At 47.2% G+C, this 6803-nt stretch overlaps 1 protein-coding gene across 3 annotated transcripts in view; it reads left to right on the top strand.

The window, feature by feature from the left end:
* GJC2 (gap junction protein gamma 2) overlaps window positions 1–6803 on the top strand; it is a 132861-nt gene that overhangs the window by 45602 nt on the left and 80456 nt on the right. For 2 of the 3 annotated variants that reach the window (XM_068235156.1, XM_068235157.1), the window contains exon 2: window positions 4738–4838. The gene's annotated coding sequence lies outside the window, so the exon portion shown is untranslated. Of the gene's footprint in view, window positions 1–1344; window positions 1409–4737; window positions 4839–6803 lie in introns of those variants that run through there. The other variant, XM_068235158.1, reaches the window with a different exon arrangement.

Here is a 6803-nt window from a genome sequence, read left to right on the forward strand (position 1 = left end):
TTCAGTGCTACACAAGTTGACACTTTGTCCTATGTGTGTGGACTAAGGTCCCTTCCCCCACATTCGTGCAGAGGGCAGCGCAGGTGGAAGTTGCAATGCACGGTCACTTGTGTTGCTATGTAATTCTCCCCAATAGGGTTGTGATTACCATCCATTGTAATGGGATTCACAATGCGTTTGAATATTTTTGGCGGCAATCATGTGTTGTGATTCCGCTTATAAGGAGACATAACAGTGCAGTGTATGCACTTAGATGTCCCTCAGATTGCATCACTGTGTGTTACCAAAAACTCTTCTTCAAACCCGCATGTGGGGGAGGAGCCTTTTAGACTCGGGCCTTAGGGCCTGTACAGTCTGCTGCGCTTTTAAAATTGCAAAGCCTCGATAAGAATAGAAAAATACGCATCGCACCAGTGTGTACAGGACTTCACGCTTTTCATGATTTTTCAAAAGACCTTGCGATTAAAAATCGCATGCGATTTCAAAAGCGCAGCACAAGCGCAGCAGTGTGTGCAGGCCCTAAGGCCCCTTTTACACTTAATCAGTTGCTCTCAGTTATAACTGAAAGAAAACTGATTTTCAAAGTAACGCCCATGTTTTCCTATGGCATGTTTCACAGTTAACGCGTTTTAACTGAAATCTTTTTCACAATGCACTGCTATGGAAAAAAGCGCGTACTAACGCACACTAAGGCCCCATTTACACTTAATCGGTTGTTATGCGTTAGTGTGCGTTGGTACACGTTTTTTCTATAGCAGTGAATTGGGAAGAAGATTTCAGTTAAAACGCATGAAGTGTGAACAGTGCCATAGGAAAACATGGGCATTACTTTGAAAATCAGTTTTCTTTCAGTTATAACTGAGAGCAACTGATTAAGTGTACAAGGGACCTCACGCACACCAACTGATTAGTGTAAATGGGCCCTTAGGGTGGGGTCACTTGCAACCGCATGAAAACTTCAGCGTTTTCCTGCATCTGAATCTTCTCTCTTGGCTGACAGCAAGCTGAGAACAGCTAATTGTTGGTAATAAGAAATTGCGTGTTGTGCAATAAAAAGCTGCGGAAAACCGCATAATGCTCCCAGTGCACTGCGACTGTGCATTGGGAAGCATTGTGGGCATTTTGGTTTTGCAGGAAACGCCAACGATTTTTGCCAATTGTTATCCTAGTCGAAGTCATAAAAAGCCCCGCCTCTTCCTGCCTCAGGAAGCTGCTTCCATTGGTGTACTGTGAACACCTCTAGTCATGTGATATTGATGACAGGATCGGTCTGTCATCCATATCACAGCTGTGGCGTAAAACTGCACCACGAGGCCTCATGTGGGAAGTATTTGTGCTTGTTGCCCATAGCAACCGGTCCTATTCCTTGTTTTAGATCCAGACTCTGGAAGCAAGATAACTGTTCAGGGTATGTCCCCACAGGTGATACTGCAGAGAGGACTGCTACGGCCTGCAGGCCCCTAAGGGGAACCAATAGCAATTGTCGCATACACTGAGGAAGGCAAAGTCGGGATACAGAGTCACCGACTTCCTGTTACCTCCCTGAGACGCTGAAAACATGAAATAGATAATCTGCTGATTGCAAATAAGAATCAAAACAGGCCTGTCCTTATTACTGTTATATTTGTACCTCACAGCTCCCAAATGTCCTGTTTCCTTTGTCCATCTTTCTCCCTCATTTGTCCCTCTTTTAGGACTCCTGTACAGATCTGTGTAAATATAGGTAATTTTCTACTGCATAGCTCCCAATTGTGCCTCTTTCCATGTAAATATATATATTTCTCTACTAAAAAATGTTTGACTCTAAACTTTATTCCCATCCTTAAAATTGATATATTACTAATTTTAAAATGTTAATATGAAGGAAAATGAACCAGGATAGAAAGGACCAGTGTAGTTTGAATTATAAAACAACATATTTTTCTTATGAAATCTTTGATATGAGTGACTAGAGGTGTGATGGGGGCGTGATCACGGGTGTGGCAGGGGTGTGGCTTAAGTGTCCCTTTTTCTCATCTCAAAAAGTTGGGAGGTATGCTACTGAAAATGTGTTTGACTTTATTCCCATGATTTAAATCAATAAATTGTACTGTATTTCTTTTTTTTTTTTTTTTTTTTGTAACAGTATTTTTTTTATTTCAGCTTTAAGAATATCGGTACAGACCGTTAGTACAAAGTAGTATGCAAAATAACATATAATAAGTAGACTTGGCGATTACAAATAGGAAAAGCGTAGATGAAATTGAAAGAAATTAGGCCAGGTGCTAGAATAAAAGTCCATGTCCTTAATTGAAAACTGCTTCAAAAACGAGAAGGCTGATGGTATCCGAGCCTACTAGAGAAAAAGGGAGAACAAGGAGTCTAACATACCATCAATTACACAGTCATCTACATAAGGAGTATAGTTCAGAGAAAATTGTACTGTATTTCTTATTTTCACACGTTAACATGAAGGAAAATGAACCAGAATAGAAAGGACCAGAGTGGTTTGTGTTAAAAAACCAACATATTTTTCTTATAAAATCTTTATGGTATGGGTGACTGGGGGTTATGTTGTTGCGTATCTTTTAGAGCAGAGAGGAAGTTTTTAGTTCAGGTCCGCTCTAATTGCAACAGAACATCCAAAGTGGGTCTTGATAGGATGTTTGCTACTTACCTGTTCTCTGTTTTGGATGGGCTTTTCTCCATTGCACTGCCCTGCCACCTGTTTGTGGCTCCGACTGCAGCCAGTCGCACAGAGGACAAAGAAGCAGCGCATGCTCTGGCCACTCGCGCTCCCTGTCACCTGTTTGTGGCTCCGACTGCAGCCAGTCGCACAGAGGACAAAGAAGCAGCGCATGCTCTGGCCACTCGCGCTCCCTGCCACGTGTATGTGGCTCTGACTGCAGCCAGTCGCACAGAGGACAAAGAAGCAGCGCATGCTCTGGCCACTCGCGCTCCCTGTAATTTCTCGCTCCTGCCCATGGCCGGTACAGTGTTACGCATTCTTGACAGCAGGCCTAGAGCCCTGGTAACTTTATAAGGGAGGAAGGTGGCCAGTAGACATTGAAGTCGGCCTGCGACTTGGTCCTAGTGTACAATTTCGGCCCACTTTGTATTTGAGTTTGACACCCCTGCACTAAAGCATTTGCTCTGTTATACTGTAACTGAAAGGACGTCTGAGTTTCAAGGTAATGTCCATGTTTTCCTATGGCTCAGTTCACATTATACGCATTTTAATGGAAAGCTTTTTCATAATGCATTGCTAAGGGAAAGTGAAAACACATCAGTTTTTCAGCGTATACACAGCGTATCCTATCTAATAAAACCTCTGTGTCGCTGCGTCCTCCTCCTGCTGTCCCTGTGTCCGTGGTTTTGTGCACTGCACATGTGCGGCACGTGGGCGGTCTTTAGAGCAGGAGGAGGATGGGGCCAGGGGGCAGCCGTGTGCGCGCTTACAGGTGTCATGCGGCTTTGACGGGCGGGAGGGGGGTTGTGAAGGTGGCCTAGAGTCTGTTATTGTAAGGGGCTTAGGTCCACTAGTAGTGTATAAAAGGCCTAACCCTACAAATGGACACCATGACCCTCACCTCTGACCCGGCCCAGATTTACATCACAGGAGCCTATAGGCACAGATGTCCTGGCACCCTAGACTCCGCCCTCAATGAACCTACAAACCCTCGCTGAACCGTACTGCAGGTGTGCTGGCTGTACCAGCTGTTACTTCTCCCTTACTTCCCTTGCCCATCATAGGTAGCTACAGGTGCCCCTTAGCATTTGGTATCTACAGCCAGAGGTGCCCTCAGTATTAAGTAGCTAGTGGTGCTCCCAGCTGAAAAGAGATCTTGTAAGTAGAGTTGGGTAAGTAATCTCTCATCAGTGATGTAGCAATAGGGATTGCAGAGGTCACGACTGCACTGGGGCCCTTGGGCCCTCCCTCAAACACAGTATTAGCTCTTTATTGATGCTGTGCTGGTAATAATCACTTCTATAGATGCTTTGCATAGCAATAATAATGCATAAGCTTTTCCCCACCACCCTTCTTGCACCTCTGACACTGTGGTTGTCCTTGGCAGGTTTTGGTGCGCCGTATCAATGGTTATATATAGAGAGTGCTTGGGGAAGGAAGGGGGAGGCAATGCAAAACTTGCATCAGGGCACGTAGCTCCTTAGCTTCGCCAATGCCTCTCATTTACGCTCTAATCAGGACTCTGCATAGGGAAGGGGGGAGGGAGGCAAGAAATGAGTCGCCATTCATCAGGCGCCTGTAGGCACGTGCCTACAGTGGCTTATGGTAAACCCGGCCCTGCCTCTGACTACTTGTACCACTTGGGGACTGCAGTTAGGTAAGCTGCCTATTCCACTTTGTAAATATACTACTACGATCCACAGAAGTAGTCGGAAGATGGCGCAACCTACCAGAGTCCATCTACAGCTCACATTAAAAAAAAAAAAAAAAAAAAACTTTAGAAGAACATACTTGTTTTTTTTCCTTTTTTTTTGCATTGTTTTAGATTGAGCAGCACTGTCCTCTCACCTCACATCACCCCACCCCCTTGTTCTTTCTTTGTCCATTAAGTAATAACTCTCAGGGAAGGGGGGTGGGGGTCAGTATATCTAACGGCTGATACAATCCTTCCCATCGCTGCTGGTACAATAAGGACATTGAGGGCTGGCATGACGTGCTCTGTACTCGCTGGTGAAAGGATCCATACTCTGGTAACAATCGTTAATTGTGTCACCTTCTTCCATCCCCAGATTTGGTTGTCTCCAGTCCGACTAAAGATCGTTCCGTTCGGGGGATGCAGTGAGGACCCAATTCACAATAATACCAATTTTTATTTCTTCTGAGTGAAAAGGTAACCTCAATTATCATTTTATTTTACTATTATTATTATTATTATTGTTACTGCTGCTTTAATACTGTAATCATCAAATGCCATTTTGTATCGATTTACTCTTTAATTGTTGCAGATTCCTTTTAAAGTGTAAGGTGGGGTTTGCATTTGACAAGACAAGACACAGAACATTTATATTGCACTTTTCTCCTGGCGGACTTAAAGCGCCAGAGCTGCAACCACTAGGGTGCGCTCTATTGGCAGTAACAGTGTTAGTGAGTCTTGCTTAAAGAGAGTCTGAAGCGAGAATAAATCTCGCTTCAGACCTCATAGATAGCAGGGGCACGTGTGCCCCTGCTAAACCGCCGCTATCCCGCGGCTTAACGGGGGTCCCTGATCCCCCAAATCCCCTCCGTAATGCGGGGGAGCGCTTCCTGGTTGGGGCAGGGCTAACCGCCGCAGCCCTGCCCCACGCGCGTCTCTCAGCGCGTATCTCCGCCTCTCCCCCGCCCCTCTCAGTCTTCCTTCACTGAGAGGGGCGGGGCAGAGGCGGCGATGCGCGGCTGACAGACGCGACTGGAGGCAGGGCTGCAGCCGTTAGCCCTGCCTCCAGGAGCGACCAAGTCTGCGACCAAGTGTCGCAGTGGGGGGTTTGGGGGTGAATGGACCCCCGTTTAGCGGCGCTATTGCAGCGGTTTAGCAGGGGCACACGTGCCCCTGCTAACTATGAACTCTGAAGCGAGATTCATTCTCGCTTCAGAGTCTCTTTAAGAACTCCTTACTGAATAGGGGTAGGCTTACTGAACAGGACAACACGAGATTTGAGCCCTGGTCAGAGCCCTAACCATTACACTAGCCAGCCACTGTATAGCCGTTGTCTATTCGCAAAACACCTGTGTTTTTCCGTATGATTTTTCTGTATGATTTTTTTTCTCCCCCGGACACTGCATGATCAGGGCCAGATTTACCATAAGGCACTGTAGGCACCTGCCTACAGGCGCGCGATGATGGAAAGGTGACTCACTTCCCTCCCCGAGCGGCTATCTCCCTCCTTCCCTTTGCAGAGTCCTGATGAGCGTGTAAGGCTGCTTACACACTAAGACGTTACAGGCGCACATTAGTGCGCCTGTAACGCTCCCCCAACGCACAGCAATGTAATACAAGTGGGCTGTTCACACAGCCCACGTTGCGTTACATGTAACGCTGCACGTTCTCCGGAAAGTGCAGCATGCTACGGCGTTAGAGCGGCTATAGCCGCGTTAGACTGTTTGCACATGCTCAGTGGGGGGCAGAGAGGAGGCGGGGAGAGCCAGCTACAGTAGCCGCGCACATGGCTACTTAATATTCACTGCACTGGCGGCAGCTGATTGGCCGGCGGGACCACGTGATGCGGAGTGTCTCGCTCCGCATCACGTGGTCCCGCTGGCCAATCAGCGCCACTCTGGGAGACATTATAGGAATCGAGCCGCCTAACGCGGTTCACTCTACCGTCCTCACTTGCAGCACCATACGTTGTGTTAAGTGCACGTTATGCGACCTTAACGTGGCACCTAACGCAACGTCTTGGTGTGCAAGTAGCCTAAATGAGAGGCTACTCACCCAGCTCTCTGCATTCCACTGATGAGATCTCTCTTCAGTCAGGGTACATCTAGCTACTTAATACTGAAGTTCCTCTAGCTACCGACTACTTGGGGGGAACCTCTAGCTACCTCTGGCTACCTAATAACCAAAAGTACTTCTGATCAGGGATGCTCAATACCGAATTCGGGTGAAACCCGGATAGTAGCTATCCGGATTTCACCCTGCTAATTACAATCAGCTGTGTGGCCTGGGCGGGGGGGGGGGGGGGAGGGTCAAACTTACCTCTCTGACGTCTTCTTTGTCCGTCCCTCTGCGCCTCCCACGATGCGGTCCACGCTGCGGTCACGTGACTACAAACACTTCCTCCTTCCGGGTTGAAGGAGGAAGTGTATAGTCACGTATTGC

Source organism: Hyperolius riggenbachi, chromosome 5, assembly GCF_040937935.1.
Source record: "Hyperolius riggenbachi isolate aHypRig1 chromosome 5, aHypRig1.pri, whole genome shotgun sequence".
In the NCBI taxonomy this organism is placed as follows: Eukaryota; Metazoa; Chordata; class Amphibia; order Anura; family Hyperoliidae; genus Hyperolius; species Hyperolius riggenbachi.